The 18,130-nt window shown below is 38.8% G+C and overlaps 1 long non-coding RNA gene across 1 annotated transcript; it reads left to right on the top strand.

The window, feature by feature from the left end:
- The first annotated feature begins 10,841 nt into the window (after positions 1–10,841).
- LOC143693312 (uncharacterized) lies at positions 10,842–17,542 on the top strand. The gene is made up of 2 exons (XR_013180801.1): positions 10,842–11,283; positions 17,158–17,542. It is a non-coding gene; the product is annotated as an uncharacterized LOC143693312 (long non-coding RNA).
- The last annotated feature ends 588 nt before the right edge of the window (positions 17,543–18,130 follow it).

Below are 18,130 nucleotides of genomic sequence, written 5' to 3'. Positions count from 1 at the left end.
AGATTAATGAATAACATTGCAAACACTGTGGGGACATTTCATTTCCCTACAAAGGACCAAAGTTATTTCACCTTTCACAAATATTCATCTGAATAAGAATTCTTATTCTCATATTCACATTTTAATTTGAGTAGAAAAGCCAAGCCACCTTAATGTGAACAAAAAGGTGAAGGTTTAGTTTAGTACTACCAATAGAGATTGTATCAAATACTGAAATAATTTCAAAAGGAAGTATTGCTGAAATACTTAATAATTCTGCATTTGTGTGTGTTAAAGTTGAGTTTCAATTAAAAGCATGAGGTATATGTAATAATAGTAATAATAATAATTCTATTATTCAATAACAAACGATGGGGTTGGGAAGTGAATAAGACAGTTATGGAAACATATTTGTTTTCTCATAGAGTAATAAATGATCTGTCATCATTAATAGCCAGGAATAGGATGGCAACTCAACCAGAATAAATAAGAAAGAGCATGACAGCCTGTCATTGCCTAATGAAGCTGAGACATTAAAGGTATTCAATCATAGTATTTTACTTGTACACCTGGATTCTCTTTATTAAAAAGGCATTTGCCTAACGATGCAGAGCAAGGTATTTTCAGTAAATGAAGATGGTTTTCCTGATGGAATGTGGATTGCAAAGGATCAGGAGAGAAATAATGCTGTATTAGGAGATAAATAGTGCTGCAAAGCCCAGACAGTGAGCATTAATACTGCATGTTTTTGTGCACACATTCAACTTGGTGCATCTGAGTAACTCTGTTATATTTTACCTATAACTATTCATGTACATAAAATTACTGGTAAATTTAAAATATATGAGATTAAATGTTGGATGAAGGGGATCAATCCATATAGATTTGAAAGCCTGGTGATGCATTTCTAAAGTACGACTCCATGGACAGAAAATTTTTTGTCTTCACTGACAAATCTTTCACATGATTCAGAATGATTCTGTTCTAGATAGAAATAAAGTCAAATAAATTAGGTATAGCTGATGGATTTTCCATAAGTAAGAAAAGAGGGAAATTAATTCCATGAATGATTCACTGCATATTACTCACTGAGCTCAACCATACTCAAGGAAATTGATAGTCAAAATAATTTACTATAATTCTATTAATTTTTTCTTGCTTATTCACTGTGAGAAAGATATATATACTCTAGAGTAGTGCTGTTGAGAATATCTTTTTTTGGATGCAACAGGAAGTTCTTGTGTCATGTGCTCCTGAGGGGAAAATAAAGCAATCTGACAAGTAGCAATAGTAAGATTTTTCTGATGTTTGCACATGTATCATGCTGAAAAGGGTAAGGAAATTCATCTTAATTTTTAAAAGGAAATTGTATTTTAAGAAAAAATAATTTTGGAAATCCTGAATAGAAACCATCTTTGATTTCTTGTTTGGATTTTTTTAATTTAATACATAGATGAAAAATAATGATTTTGTAAGCCTTACAAATTTGCTTAAACTGCACTTCTGGTTTTTGAGTTTTTTATATGGAAACAGAGTACAAGTGTGTCTAAAATTGATAGCAATTGCAGAATAAAGAAAGATGTAAAAGTAATCTTGCCATTGCATGTTTTCTGCATATACAGAGATAGTCAATGAAGTGTTGAGATGATTTTTTCTAAATTCTATATAAAATTAGTTGTTTGCACATTCAAGGTCAAAAGATTGTGGTATAGCATCATCCTTTGTCCTGTTTGGCTGTGAGATCTTAGCCCTGAGAGATAACAACTGACTTGGTTTAGGTTTTGAAATTCTATGGCTTCTTATGTCTCTGGTCTTGTCTTGTCATTTTATCAGCAAGAGACAGATTGTCACAAAACTTATTTCCTTCTGGAAAAAATGTTGATGGAATAAAAAAAAAAAAGGCAAGAAAAATAACACTTTTTGCTTGATTTATAGAAATGCACTCCCCTTTCCCCCCAGAAAAAAATACTTGACATAGGAATGAGTCAAATAGTATGCTAATATCACCTTAATTTGAAAGTGCATTTTGCTAATAAAGAGCTTTAAAATACGTTCCAACTGGTACCTATTTAGATAAAAATAAAATACACAATTTTGTTTTCATCAGACATTGCTGATGGAGAAGATGGGTTAAATATTTTGTTGTACTTTTAGCCCCTACATTCATGTATATTGATTGCATCACTAATAAGGTTGTCATTTTTCTCAAGCCTCTCTTTTTTTTTTTTTTCCTTAGGACTTAACATTCTTTATGAGTTCTGCCAAATTTTATTAATTTCATCAATTATTGAAGGAAGGTCAAGCTGTTGCTTTCAACCCTACTAAGACCTTGACAGCACTGTGATGTTTTAACAAAAAAGATACTGGTAAAGTAAATATTGGATGTGAGAAATTTTAGGGGATTAACAAGCTGGATTGTTAATAGGAATTTATGTTACTCACAACTGGCCTTACCCAGAATACTTGTAAATGAGAGAAATATCTCATTTCATTCTGAATACCTTGCAGAGTTATATCCCGTTACCAGTAGGAGCCTATTATGCCTGCTACATCAACTAGGTAAAGTTAACAGGACACACCACTCTTGTAACCCAAACTTCCTGAAACTGCAAATATCAGCATAATCTAGAAGGTAATACTTACATAAAAATCTTCCACATATTCCTAAATGTTCAGTTCCTGAAGACAGTAGAGTCTTAGTTGCTAAATAGAAAGGTACACTGCTTCATTCAAAGTACAGTATAATTTGCAACAATGGAATACATAGGTATTTATTTCTTCAAACTGACTAGTATATTTTGGAATATTTTTTCCAAACTGTAGAAAAATTTAAAATATATTTGAAGAACAAAAATGTATACCATTGATACTTCTTGTTTTGTTCTCCTGGAAAATTTGCCTTATTGCATTTACTAGATTCTGAATTTGGAGCAATATTAATTTTCAGGTGGATTTTTTTTCCCTAGTGTGTAATTTTATGTAATGTACGTACTTCATGTACATCCTTCGTGTGATGTCATTTCATCACATTTACTATTATGTATATTCCCAATAATGAATATCTTACATTTGTGACCACAGAATATCCATATCAATAAGGTTAATTTATTAAGCCACAATTCTTTATTCCAAGTTAATAAAGGAGATAGCTGTAAAGAAAAGAAAAACCTTAATGAGTAATAAAATTAAATAGGGAGTTAAATCAATTAATACAAAACAAAAAATATTTTATTTTCTATTAATACTGCTATTTCTACTTTTATTAATGTGTGCTTTTGTAAATGAGTTGTCAATTATGAGCTGCTGAGACATACTGCATATAAAAATTTATATTTAATTTAATTTTATATTAAATAAATAAATTTATATTTAATTTAATTCTGCATATACTACACCAGTTTTGGAAGTCTTTCTGGGCAATATGATTTCATGATTTTGTGTAAAGTGACAAGATTGTGAGAAGAGACTTGGACCATGTGATATTTAGACTCACCTCCAGCCTAACTTATTTTTGTGCATCCATTTTATAATTCTATTTTATAAAGAAAATACAGGTTTAATACTACTATTCTTATATTTGTCCTTCAGGAAAAGGATCTAACAAAAGAAAAGGAAATTTTTCATTCAAGCACTGGTGTATACAAATGGGTTTTTTCTTTGTTTGTCTATTCCATTTCTTCTGCATAAAGTTCAGAGACAAAGAGTGGAGCTGCTTTCTCCATTTTTCTCCAATATTTATAATCCTTTAAGTGCCTGAGCAATGAATACATCACATTTTTACTCAAGCAAGTAAAGATTTCAGAAGGAACAAGGACAATCTCTTCATTTAGCTACACTGCTCTGGTTCTCAGTTGCTCTTTGGCATGATATTTAAAGTCTATCATTATTTCCTGTTTCAGCACAATTAATCCTCTCCTTTTCTCCAGCCTATTTTATCTTTCTCCTATCTTCTTTTAAATTCAGCCTTTTTTGCATTTCATCCTAGCTAAGTGCTCTTCCTCTTCTCCTTTTTATCATTCCTTGGTATTAAAGTAGTTCTATAGTGGCATTATTTCATGTTCTTGTCCTGTCTTTTTCTTAATTTCCTACAGCTTAGCTATGTTTTATTATCTTTCATTACAGCTGGTATGATCTCATCCGATTCTAACTACTACAGATTTGGTGATGATATTCTCATGAGATACAGTCTCATGAGAGTTGCAGAACTAAAAAAATTTGATATTTTTTCCCCTTTATATATATATATATAAAAATATATTTTACAAAGATATTTTACTGTCTTAACATAGGACAAATATATCTAGTTGGTTTTTATTTATTTATTTATTTTAAATTAACTAATGACTTTTTCAAATAGACTGGGAGGATTTATATGCTTATGCTTTATCTTAGTGCAGATTTTTATCTGATGCTCTCTGCAAATATTTATTGTCTTTATCCTACAGCAAACTGATGTGAATGCCATATTGTGTTAAACACTAAATGGAAATTTGGTGCAATTTCTGCAATTGGATGTAGGCCTGCTACATTTATTGGAGGATACTTGGTGTTTCTCGCAGTCCTTGTAAAGCAGAAAGAAATAAGGTAAGAATAAACAGCTTTAACTGCAGACTCCCTCCCAGAGGTGTTTTTATTACAAAAAGAATAGAAATTGGTCTTATATAATACAGTAAAAAAAAGCAGCAACAACAACAAAATGCATCAAGAGAAAAGGCAATTTTATGAAATATGCAATCAACACTGTAGAATAATAATAATGAATCATTGTATCTGAGTAAGGTATCCCTTATGTGACAATAGGGACAACATCCCACTGCTGTGGCTGCCCAAGACAAGTTCAATTAGAGAAAATATCAACTGGTTTGGAAAGAGTTTTCTCAACCTTTCTGCAATGAAAGTCATAACTATTTTTAGGTTTATTTGCAGAAAGTTTTAGGCTGTTCATCAAAGGATAAGAGTAGAGCTGTTAAAAATAGTACTTTGATATTTACATTACTCTTCCATTTTTATTTAGGAATACGTATTGGAATTTTAAAATATTAATTAGATAATCATATGGAATAATAAAGCTAATTCTTTTTTTTTTTATAATTTTTTTCAGGTTCCCAGTGTAATGTCATTCAGAAAAACATATGGAAGATTCAGTTCAGACTGGAAGTCAGGACAATTTTGGAGAGGAGCTGTGAAACATATGTCATATTTGTCATAAAACAGAGCCATACTTAATGTTTGAGGAATGAAAGTATTTGTTACAGTATGAAATAAGCAGTTGTACAACACAGACTTAGGAAATTTTGGATCACATATTCTTTCAAATACTCTTGAGAGCTGTGTATAGCTGAATTTCTTGCTACACAGTCATCTGATATGCAGATGTGATTAGAAGCGTACGTTAAACTAAACTAAGAATTTGGATTTCAAGGTGTCTGTTCTCACAGGTAAGTTACACTGAAGAGAGTGTCTATGATAAAATCACTTCTGGCAAAGTCACATGAAAATATTTTTTAATATGCCATTAAAAACTCCTCTGTCCCCTTAAACCAAAAGGTTGTTCACTTGAGCTCTCAGCTCAGTAAAGATGTTTCACCACACAGGCTTACCTATCCTGGGTATTTGATGAGGAGGGCTGATGGGTCTCAGCAGAGGTTACTGTGTTCAGTGATTTGCATGCCACAAGCTTTCATCTCAACATGGAAATCAAGCCCATTTTTTACTGTCATTTTTCCACTTTGTGCTCTAACCCTCTGAAAACATCTTCCCCCAGTGAAACTCATACCAGCCACTCACATTGTAATTATCCAAGCAGCCAAAAGCCCAGTGATTTATTTGCTTTATTCTAGCTGGAATAAAATGTAAATCTGGATAATAGCTGTCATTTTCAGGTTCAGAGCTGGGAATGTGAGATAGAGATTGATTTTTAACTGTCCATTTCCTGAGCTCAGAACATTATGCAGTGTTTCATTTTGGCTTGTGCTGAACGTCTGTCACTGCAGACACAACAACATCTGACCAGTTCAGGGTGGCTTAGCCCTTTTCAATTGCTTTGTTCTGGCACCTCCCAAAAATTCTCCATCAAAATAATTTTTACTTTGGGACTAAAAATTCTCCTGAATAGACAATATTTAATAGGTTGTGGGTTTTTTTCTTTTTTCTTTTTTTTTTTTTTTCTCCACCTCTCCCTCCCTTTCACCCGTGGCACTGGAAATTTGCAAGGTCAGCTTGTCGATTATAGCATTGGTCCATGAAGTTATTATCCAAGAGAAGTAGAAAGTCGAGGAATATTAACACAGCTGTTGATGTCTTGTCTTCATATCAATATTTATTTTATGGTTTTACTGGTTTATACATAGTAATCTGCTTGGTACATGGTGAAAACACTTTTTCAGTTTTACTACATATAAAACAGACTTCATAATGCCACACTGGTTTATTCTGTATTTGAACTGCCCTTATTGAATATAGAGGATTATAGGTTGATATGGTTTCTCTTCAGTAGTGTATTATTCAAATTTTACATAAATTTTACATAAATTGTATGTAACATTAATAAAGAAGCAATAATAAAGAAGCTGCTTATATGTTATATTAATATTACTGTCCTTCCTACATAAGATGTGTTTGCTAATGTACTTTTTCTTTTTTTTTTCCTCTGAAGCAAAATTTGCCAGTAAGTAGTAGCAAGGGCTCTTCATAAAGACAGATCTATGAGCAGTGAAGCAAATGTTTTTAAAATGCCATCGATAATATACACTGACCATATACAGTGCAATAACACACAGTGAGTGTTATTCTCATAATTTTTTATGAAATTGAAAGAAGTTACAGAAATAGACTTCAGCTGAAAAATATGCATTTGTGTGAATCATTAATGCAAAAAGCAGATTTTGAAAAATGAATTTCAGTGAACAAAAACATAAAAATCTTTTTACAGGAAATTAAAAAAATATCTTTTCTTTCCTAAGTATTTCAAATTAAATTTACTCTTTACATAATAATGTGATATTTAGCCATGTTTCATTTATGATGTATATTGCATACTTAGTAGAATTTATTCTGTAATTGAAAAGATTAATTTTTCATACTTAAAGCTTCCTAGTCTCTGAGGTATGCACACACACATGAGCAGTCAAAATCTATTAAACCCTTCTTCCTTTAAACATAGCCATCCTATTTCTACTGATCTCCATTTTGCATTATGCAGTGAACATAACTGTTCTTGACAAGATGTCTGTGCAGTCAGTAGTATTCTAGCTGTTACCACCTCTTTGATAAAATGTACATGTTTAAAATAAAAATGATACTTCTTCAGACTTGCAAAACAGAAATACTTTTTAGATAGAAGCACATCAGTTCTCTTTATAAAAGAAGAATTCATTTAATTAATCTTCCAAATACTTATTTTTTCTTTTTAAATTCATTAAAGTCCATTTATGTTCTGGTTTTAACTATGATCTGGCAACAAACTGTTCTAATGCAGTAACTCTATTAATTTTTATATTCTCCATTTAGTACTAGAAACAACTGAATTGCTAGTTAGTAAGGGAATTGATATTGTTTTAATTTGAAACACTGATTATATAGAATGATGATTTGGACATTAGTAGAAGTTATCAGACATTCTTTACCATTTCATTGTGTGTGACTAGATAAGTCACAGTGACTGTTGTTCATACACACACTGAGTTTCTCCTAGATGTATCTGTACTTGGTAAGTCTTTGTTTTAAGTGAAGTGGTACTACAGTTCACTCAGCTATCAGTACTTGTTTTTACAGTAGATCATCAATTCTCTAGCACTAAGGATGTTCTGCTGGCTGACATTTCATGTTGTTCCATGTTTACCACCTGCATAATATTTGAGAGAAAGTCTTTCCCCACCAAATATGTTTTGTTTGGGTTTTTTTGTTTGTAGAAGCTCATTCTGTGCAATGGTATTAAAAAATAATATAATGTTAGGTGAAGGGGAGCTGATTGTTAAGCCTTTTGCAAAAAAATAATTAATATTTTATATTCAATTATTTCAGTTTGGAGCACTGGCTCTACTCCTCTGAATCAGTTTCACCTTTGCAGATTGATAACAAGTTTACATAATTTTTCATAAAATCATATTTGATATTATTGAAAGGAAGATTTTAAATGTTCTTCTAGGAGCTGAGAATGCCATATATGATTACTGTGGTGAAACTGAGGAACTTCTATTTGTAACTGGATGGACCATAAGACATAAATAGATTTTGGAAGCTGGCATCAGCAGCATTTCTCCACAGCTCCAAACTGATTGTGTCTCTGGACTGGTATGTTTTTATACCTGAGCAGATTCATCCCTCCCATATTTATTTTTTGTTCCCTTGGTCTCTTCCCTTTTTTTTTTTCCTTTTTTTTTGCAGCTTGAGCATTTAATTTGCAAATGTGAATAAAGAGATGAGATAGAAAGACTATTCTAAATACAATTTTTGTGAGGATTTGCAGATTTTCAGCCCTTTCTATTTATTTGTTAGGTGTGCTATTTATCTCAATCCCATTTAATCTCTAGTATAATCTGGCATGGTTTTGAAGTGCTTCCTCATCATAGACACAAATTCTAAAAGCATTAATTTTTCCTAAGAAAAATATCTTGAACAAATTGAAACAATCTGTTTTGAGCCCTCCATCTGATTTTTGTTCTTGATTTTTCCCTTTGGTTAATAAAGCAAGATAGAAATTTTTGCTGCCTGGAGTTTCACTCATTATCTTTGAATATTTCTTTGGCTAGTCTTATCTTTTATTTCTCCCAAAAAGGTAAATTTAGGTTAATGAGGTAATTTCAATTTACAGTATTGTTTACGTCAATAGAGATATGGGTATCTAAACAGAGTTCTGCATGACAGAAAACAAAAATTGAACCTGAAAGATCATAAAAGGAATGCATTAATTTGGTTTTAGGATTTTCAGGTATACCCATGAGTTTACTAAGACCCCAAGTGACACAGATACACACGAATATAGCTATCTCCCTTTCTTTTCCTTCCTCCAACTCTTCCCAGTCCTTACTTTCTTTCATTTATTAATTCTAGTTTCTATTTCTGCAGCTTTATCTTAGGTTTTCCTAAAGTTTCCAAGGAAAGAGAACAACACAGGAAAATGTTTTTTTGCTGGTTTGATATTGACATGTGGTTTTTCCTGTTGTTTTCTCTTCCTTTCCTTTTTACCAAATTGTGTATTCTAGGTTGTTAGAAATTTGAGAATACTATGCATTTCAATCAGTGCTGGCTCTCTTTCAGGTGCCACACTTTATGGAGTTACTGAATGCAAGGCAAAATAAGCAGCTGCCCCAGGAGAATCCCACATTTTCTTTTCTTTCATTGCTTATAATAGAATTACAATGAAAGAAGAAACTCTAAAATATTATTTCTGCAAGCTGGCCTGCCATTAGGTATGAAATTGTGAACATTTTGTAAGGATTAACCCAAATTTGAATCCAGCATGACAGAAGCCATAGGTCTTTAAGAGTCTTTATTTATTGCCTTGTAACATTTGCATTTACATAGATTTTCAATACTAATAGACTTTGCTTTGCCCTAATGATTTTTAGAGTCTGATTAATTAGAACAATCATAGCTCAGCAGAGCAGTTTACCAAAACTTTCAGAAGCCCAATATTAGCAATTTCTGTTTGCTTCCCTGTCAAAGTACTAATATTTTTATGATCGATAGATAGACAGACAGACAGATAGATGACAGAAGTTAAGTAAATGAGGTTCATATGAAGCAATCAGTATCTTAGCCATTTCAGGATTCTGTGTTCTCTGGAGGACAAAATAAGAGTAGCAATGAGCAAATCTAGATCAGAGGAGATTATATATTTCTGTGAAGCAACAGTGATCAGGTGTGGATATAAATTGCATCCCAAAACTTAATAAAGTTGCTCCAAATTGAAAAGAAAAAAAAGAAAAAGCCTCATTAAAATCAAAGGAAACAATTATTTTTAGCAGGCTTCATCATGTCTGACTATGTATTAAAGTTTTTAAATATCACTTTAAAGGTGAAATGATATGAAAAATTTTGTTGAAGACAATGGTAAAATTCAGAGTGAATTCTGTAAGATTAGGCTGTATGTAAAAAAAAAATCCTGAGTGAAAAAAAGAAACATAGCAATCTGAATTATCCCCTTGGTGACCTGTGTGAATGATATATTTTAGTCTGGGAAGCCAACTTAAATAGAAGTGTTGGCAAAAACTAATACACCAGATTTATTTATCTGACTGCTGCTTTCTCCAAATGGAAGCCTGACTTGCAAAATTACTTTCAGTTTATCAAATGTTTAATGTAGTAATATTTCTTCTTATGATGATTTAGGATAAACTGAAATCTTACAAACCAATATTTACTCAATAAATTTCCTTGTGCTGAAAATTTTCCAGTCTATGGAAACCAATTTCATATATAGTGAGAAAGAAGCAAAAGTGACATCTGCTTATAACAGGAAGCTCCTCTGATTCATTTATAGATAAGTGCATTCTGTCTGATCTGAAAGATCAACAAAGATTTATCAAAATTCTGTCATTATTTATAGAATACTTCCTCTGGAAAATCTCTTGATTTCATAAAAAAAAACGACACAGAACAAGGGCTACTAACATATAATGTATTTGAAGTACAAGATAATTAATTTGTGATATCATATTACTGGAATGTCTTTATGTCACATCAATGTTTACAAGTGAAGGGCAGAGGATCAAAACGTTTTATTCATTAACACATATACCTTTCTTTACCTCCCCTAACATTTTTACTAATTTCATATAGTTTAACATAAGAGAAAGTCAATTATAGCTTCCAAACCTGGAAGCTTAATTTTCAGTGCCAAATAGAATATCACCCTGTCCTAGGGTGACGTTATGATGCTTGTATCCCCATTCATGTGTTCTGTTAATATTGGATATTATGTTCTGTACCTTTAAGACCGGCTCTGAAGCGGGAAAGTTTTGTTTTGGTTTTCTTATCAGCCTGGCGGGACACGGAGACTGCGGCTTTTGCTTTTGCTGCTTTTGCTTTTTGCTTTTGCTCTCTCGCTCTTGCTCGCTTTGCTTCTGCTTGCTTTTGCTCTTTAGCTAATTCAGCTAAACTGTCCAATTTCTTCCTGGACGGTTTCTCCTTTCCTTTTTCTGATCACTTCGAACCTGCTCCGGACTGGGACCTGAGAAACACCAAGATCCTGCACCTTCTGGCCTGCAGCAGCAGCCCCAGCGCCGGAGGGACTGAGACCAGAGTGACCACCCCCAGAGAGACTTTCTGAATTTGTCATCTTTTTCAGAGTGGTGTCATCCGGTATTGTTCATTTTGTGTGCTGGGGGGTGCTGTGCTTGTTAAATAAACAGGTTCTTTCCACTCCTCTCCGAGAAATCCTTCCCGAACCGGTTGGGGGGAGGGGCTGTGTGGGTTTGCTAACTGGAGGAGCCCTAATTTGGAGATTCTCCTCCAAATTTGCCCTAAACCTCGACAAAATCTTGGTGCCCAACGCTGGGCTCGAGAGAGTGAGTGGAAAAAGCCTGTTTTGTGGGTATTTTGGTTGCCATTACTCTCTGTTTGAAGCAGCTAATAGCCATGCTTTTTGAATTCATGATGAGTGTTGGGGTGAAGGCTTGCATGTGCTTCTGGTCCCTAGGGTTTTTCGAGATTTTAATACCTCTGTGGTCCCTAGGTTTATTTTCCTATCCTGAAATAGTTCTAGTATTGTCCCTCATACGTAGTTTTTACAGCAGAGGGGCAGTGACCAGAATGGCTATCCTGCTGGGCTTGATGGCAATGATGTGCAAGAAGTTTATAAACATGTTGGGGTCTGCTCCAGGTATGAATGGTTCTTGGCTATGGTTATTCGTCCAGTTTGTTAGAGGAGGAGCAGCAGGGAATGAGGCTTTTCAGCCTTTGGTTTCCTTCCTCTCCTATGAATCGGTTGCGTCAGTAGTAAAGGATGTTCAGTTTCCCCTGAATGTTAGAGAAACCATCTTTCTTGTATTCAATCTGGTAACCTTCCTCTATACAGTCTGCTGTCTCTCCAGAATGAGGGCTGAGATTTCTAGACGGGCTGATGAGACCCCTGACTTAGGAGTAGACCCAGGTGTGAAACATCCTGAGTGGTGTGGGAAATGGGAGGAAATGGGCCACATCCTGAAGGAATTCTCCGACCCTATAGTCTGGGATTTTCCCCATAAACAAATTCAGAACCCAGCTGAGGTGGGGAAATATCTGAAAGAGAAATACCAGGATGAGCCTAAGGAGAGAAAGGTCATTGCAGTGAGCTGGGCCCTGGCATATGCTTATCGCACTCTGTTGGAGACTGTAGGACAGCAGACGGAGGCAGGGGGGCAGGGAGATAAATCAGCTATCCCAGTCACTCAGGCTGCAGCCAACACCACAGGCTCAAAGCCAGCAGCCAAACCAGATAGTGAGCCTAAGCCAGCAGCTAAACCAATGGCTGTTGCTACCAGTACCAGAAGTGGGAAATGCACAGACAAGACCAATCGACCAGTGGATGATGATGATGATGATGATGCAGCAGAAGGAACCTCAATGCCTCCTGACATAAAATCAGGAGTCAAAGCAGCAGGTGCAAGACCAGATGCAAATATTGAGTCCTTTTCCCTGAAGGACCTTCGTGGCTTACGGAAGGATTACACCCGACGACCTGATGAATCCATAATTAGTTGGTTAGTCCGTCTCTGGGATGCTGCAGGCGAGGCTACAATTCTGGATGGCACAGAAGCGAGGCATTTGGGATCCCTGTCACATGATCCTGTCATTGACCAAGGAATGATGAGGGGGGCAAACCCTCAGAGCCTCTGGGCACAGGTCTTGGAAAGTGTTGCACAAAGATACCTGTGTGCAGATGATCTTTATATGCAACAGACACAGTGGAAGACCATAGAGCAAGGGATCCAACGCCTGAGAGAGATGGCAGTGGCAGAGATTATCTTCTCAGATGATGTGACAACTAGGAACCCAGACTTGGTGCCATGCACGTCTGTGATGTGGCGGAAACTTGTGCGACTTGGGCCACACGAATATGCTTCTGCCCTAGCCATAATGAAGCGGGATGAGAGGGACGAGACTGTGCTGGATATGGCAAGGAAGCTCCGAGCATATGCAGATGCTGTGCATGGCCCAACACATGCCAGAATTGCAGCGGTAGAAACACGTCTGCAGAACTTAGAGGATAAGATAGAGGAGAATCATAAGAAGCTCAGAGAGGAGATTAAAGAAGACCTTCTCCAAATCTCGGCAGTACAGATCAGAGGTTCTGGTATCCAAGGCAGACGTTCCCCAGATGGCCAGAGAAGGTACACCCCACGAACAGAGCTGTGGTTCTACCTGCGTGACTGTGGAGAAAATATGAGGAGGTGGGATGGAAAACCTACTGCTGTTCTGGCACGACGGGTGCGTGAATTGAAGGAAGCCACCAGGAAGAAAGCAGCTCCAGTTGCCCGTAGCCGAACCGCCAGGTATGATGCTGATGATGCCATGTCTGATCCCCTTGAAGGAACATCTAAGACATATGCCCAGGGAAAGAAGGATAACCAGGCTTAGAGGGGCCCTGCCTCTAGCCAGGTAGAGGCCAGGGAAAATCGTGTTTTCTGGTCTGTGTGGATTCGTTGGCCTGGCACATCGGAACCACAAGAGTATAAAGCTTTGGTTGATACTGGCGCACAATGTACATTAATTCCGTCGAGACATGTGGGGACAGAGTCTGTTTCTATTGCTGGTGTGACAGGGGGATCCCAGGATTTCACTTTGGTGGAAGCTGATGTGAGCCTCACTGGGAATGAGTGGAAGAAACATCCTATTGTGACTGGCCCAGAGGCCCCATGTATTTTGGGCATAGACTACCTTCGAAGTGGGTATTTCAAAGACCCAAAAGGACTCAAGTGGGCATTTGGGATAGCTGCTGTAGAGACAGAGGGCATCCAGCAATTGAACACCTTGCCTGGGCTGTCTGAGAATCCATCTGCAGTAGGATGTCTGATGGGAGAAGATCAACAAGTGCCAATTGCCACCTCCATAGTGCATCGACGACAGTATAGAACCACTCGAGATGCTGTGATCCCCATCCATAAGATGATCCGTGAGCTGGAGAGCCAAGGGGTGGTCAGCAAGACCCACTCACCCTTCAACAGCCCCATTTGGCCTGTGCGAAAATCTGAAGGAGAATGGAGATTGACTGTGGACTACCGTGCATTGAATGAGGTGACTCCACCACTGAGTGCTGCCGTGCCAGACATATTAGAGCTCCAGTACGAGCTTGAGTCCAAGGCAGCGAGGTGGTACGCCACTATAGACATTGCCAATGCATTTTTCTCCATTCCTCTGGCAGCAGAATGCAGGCCTCAGTTTGCTTTCACATGGAGGGGAGTGCAGTATACCTGGAACCGACTGCCCCAGGGGTGGAAGCACAGTCCCACCATCTGCCATGGACTGATCCAGACTGCACTAGAAAGGGGTGAGGCTCCAGAACATCTGCAATATATTGATGACATCATTGTGTGGGGGAACACAGCTGCGGAAGTGTTTGAGAAAGGAAAGGAAATCATCCAAATCCTCCTGGGAGCTGGTTTCGCCATTAAAAAGAGCAAAGTAAAGGGACCAGCTCGTGAGATTCAGTTCCTGGGAGTGAAGTGGCAAGATGGACGGCGTCAGATTCCTACAGACGTCATCAACAAGATCACAGCAATGTCTCCACCCACCAATAAGAAAGAGACACAGGCTTTCCTAGGTGCCATAGGCTTTTGGAGGATGCACATTCCTGAGTATAGTCAGATCGTGAGCCCTCTTTACCTGGTCACCCGCAAGAAGAACACTTTCCACTGGGGCCCTGAGCAGCAACAGGCCTTTGTCCAGATCAAGCAGGAGATAGCTCATGCAGTAGCTCTTGGCCCAGTTAGGACAGGACCAGATGTGAAGAACATGCTCTACTCTGCAGCCGGGAACCATGGCTTGTCCTGGAGCCTTTGGCAGAAGATGCCTGGGGAGACTCGGGGTCGACCACTGGGATTTTGGAGTCGAGGCTACAGAGGCTCTGAGGCCAACTACACTCCCACAGAGAAGGAAATCTTGGCTGCCTATGAAGGAGTCCAAGCCGCCTCAGAGGTGATTGGTACAGAAGCGCAGCTCCTCCTGGCACCCCGACTACCGGTGCTGGGGTGGATGTTCAAAGGCAAGGTTCCTTCCACTCACCATGCCACCAGTGCCACATGGAGCAAGTGGATTGCTCTTATCACTCAGCGCGCCCATATAGGTAAACTAAATCGCCCTGGGATTTTGGAGGTAATTACAAATTGGCCCGAAGGTGAGAATCTTGGTGTCACAGATGAAGAACAGGAACCAGTGACACGGGCTGAAGAGGCTCCTCCATATAACCAACTGCCCCCAGAGGAAACACGCTATGCTCTTTTCACTGACGGTTCCTGTCGCATCTTAGGGATGAACCGGAAGTGGAAAGCAGCCGTATGGAGCCCCACACGACAGGTTGCACAAGCTACTGAAGGAGAAGGTGGATCAAGTCAACTTGCAGAACTCAAAGCCGTTCAACTGGCCCTGGACATTGCAGAAAGAGAGAAATGGCCAAAGCTCTACCTCTACACTGATTCATGGATGGTAGCCAATGCTCTGTGGGGATGGCTGGAGAGGTGGAAAAAGGCTAACTGGCAGCGTAGAGGAAAACCAATTTGGGCTGCTGATGAGTGGAAAGACATTGCTACCAGGGTAGGGAGGCTACCTGTGAAAGTCCGCCATGTAGATGCCCATGTCCCCAAGAGTAGAGCCAATGAGGAGCACCAAAACAATGAGCAGGTAGACCAGGCAGCAAGGATAGGGGTGTCCAAGATAGACCTAGATTGGGAACACAAGGGAGAGTTATTCCTAGCTCGATGGGCCCATGATGCCTCAGGCCATCAGGGCAGAGATGCCACCTATAAGTGGGCAAGAGACCGAGGGGTGGATTTAACCATGGACAGTATTTCACAGGTTATCCATGACTGTGAGACGTGTGCTGCCATCAAGCAGGCCAAGCGAGTGAAGCCCCTGTGGTACGGTGGGCGATGGTCCAAGTACAAGTACGGGGAGGCCTGGCAGATAGACTACATCACACTGCCCCAGACACGCCAGGGCAAGCGTTACGTGCTGACCATGGTGGAAGCCACCACTGGATGGTTGGAAACCTACCCTGTGTCTCATGCTACTGCCCGGAACACCATCCTGGGCCTGGAAAACCAAATCCTGTGGAGACATGGTACCCCTGAGAGGATTGAGTCAGACAATGGGACTCATTTCAAGAACAGCCTTATCAGCACCTGGGCTAGCGAACATGGCATTGAGTGGGTGTACCATATCCCCTACCATGCACCAGCTGCAGGCAAAGTGGAGAGGTACAATGGACTACTAAAAACCCAGCTAAAAGCTTTGGGTGGGGGATCTTTCAAAAATTGGGAGCAGCATTTAGCAAAGGCCACCTGGTTAGTTAACACCCGAGGTTCCACCAACCGAGCAGGTCCTGCCCAGTCTGAGTCCCTGAATGTAATAGATGGAGATAAAGTCCCAGTGGTACGTGTCAGAGGTTTGTTAGGGAAGACTGTGTGGGTCAATTCTGCCTTGAGTACAGACAAACCCATTCGTGGGGTTGTCTTTGCTCAGGGACCAGGTTGCACATGGTGGATAATGCAAAGAGATGGAACAACACGATGTGTACCACAGGGAGATCTGATTGTGGGGTGAGAAAACCATACAGACATGAGATAGAAGGAAATGTGTAAGTGTTGAAGGTCTGGGCAAGTGGGAGATGGAGAAGGAGATGGGCAAGTGTCGAAGGTCTGAGCAAGTGATAGATGGAGCTTTGAGTGAGTAAGGTGAAAGGGGTGAAATCCTGCCGCCCTGTAGTATAGGGCATGGATTCAGTGGTCCAGTGTGGGGATGTGATGAGGACATAATGAGTGTTGCTTGTAAATTGTGGGGGAGCAGATGAAAATTTTGTATGAATAAATGCATGATGTGTGGTAGTATGTTGATGATATGGGGATAAGGGGTGGAATGTCCTAGGGTGACGTTATGATGCTTGTATCCCCATTCATGTGTTCTGTTAATATTGGATATTATGTTCTGTACCTTTAAGACCGGCTCTGAAGCGGGAAAGTTTTGTTTTGGTTTTCTTATCAGCCTGGCGGGACACGGAGACTGCGGCTTTTGCTTTTGCTGCTTTTGCTTTTTGCTTTTGCTCTCTCGCTCTTGCTCGCTTTGCTTCTGCTTGCTTTTGCTCTTTAGCTAATTCAGCTAAACTGTCCAATTTCTTCCTGGACGGTTTCTCCTTTCCTTTTTCTGATCACTTCGAACCTGCTCCGGACTGGGACCTGAGAAACACCAAGATCCTGCACCTTCTGGCCTGCAGCAGCAGCCCCAGCGCCGGAGGGACTGAGACCAGAGTGACCACCCCCAGAGAGACTTTCTGAATTTGTCATCTTTTTCAGAGTGGTGTCATCCGGTATTGTTCATTTTGTGTGCTGGGGGGTGCTGTGCTTGTTAAATAAACAGGTTCTTTCCACTCCTCTCCGAGAAATCCTTCCCGAACCGGTTGGGGGGAGGGGCTGTGTGGGTTTGCTAACTGGAGGAGCCCTAATTTGGAGATTCTCCTCCAAATTTGCCCTAAACCTCGACACACCCTAAATACCTGTAAAAACTGGGCTGTACTTTTAAATGTACATGCCAAATGGAGTTTCTAGCTGATAAAGTACTATGAAGCTGTTCTGGTAGAATGCAGAAGAGAATTTTAAAAAGATACAAACTGTGAGGTGAGATAAGAACAGCTTCATAATTGAAACAAAATAAAATACAATATTAATATTTATAGTAATAATGATATTTATGATAGTAATAAGAGTGATCATATAGAAAGGGAGATAACAAAAAAAGAGAGAGAGAGATAAATCCCAAGCAGACAAATGATGCACAATGCAATTTCTCCCCACCCACTGATGGATGCCCAGCCTGTCTCCAATCACCAATCAGCACTTCCTGGCCAAGTCCCCCCAGTTTATATATTGGGCATGATGTTCTATGACATGGGATTTCCCTTTGGCCAGGCTTTCCTGGCCATGCTCCTTCCCAGATTCTTATGCACCTACTCAGTGGCAGA

This window comes from Agelaius phoeniceus, chromosome 2 (assembly GCF_051311805.1).
Source record: "Agelaius phoeniceus isolate bAgePho1 chromosome 2, bAgePho1.hap1, whole genome shotgun sequence".
In the NCBI taxonomy this organism is placed as follows: Eukaryota; Metazoa; Chordata; class Aves; order Passeriformes; family Icteridae; genus Agelaius; species Agelaius phoeniceus.
Note: the sequence above shows the minus strand (reverse complement) of the source record. Positions and strands in the feature narration are given on the sequence as shown.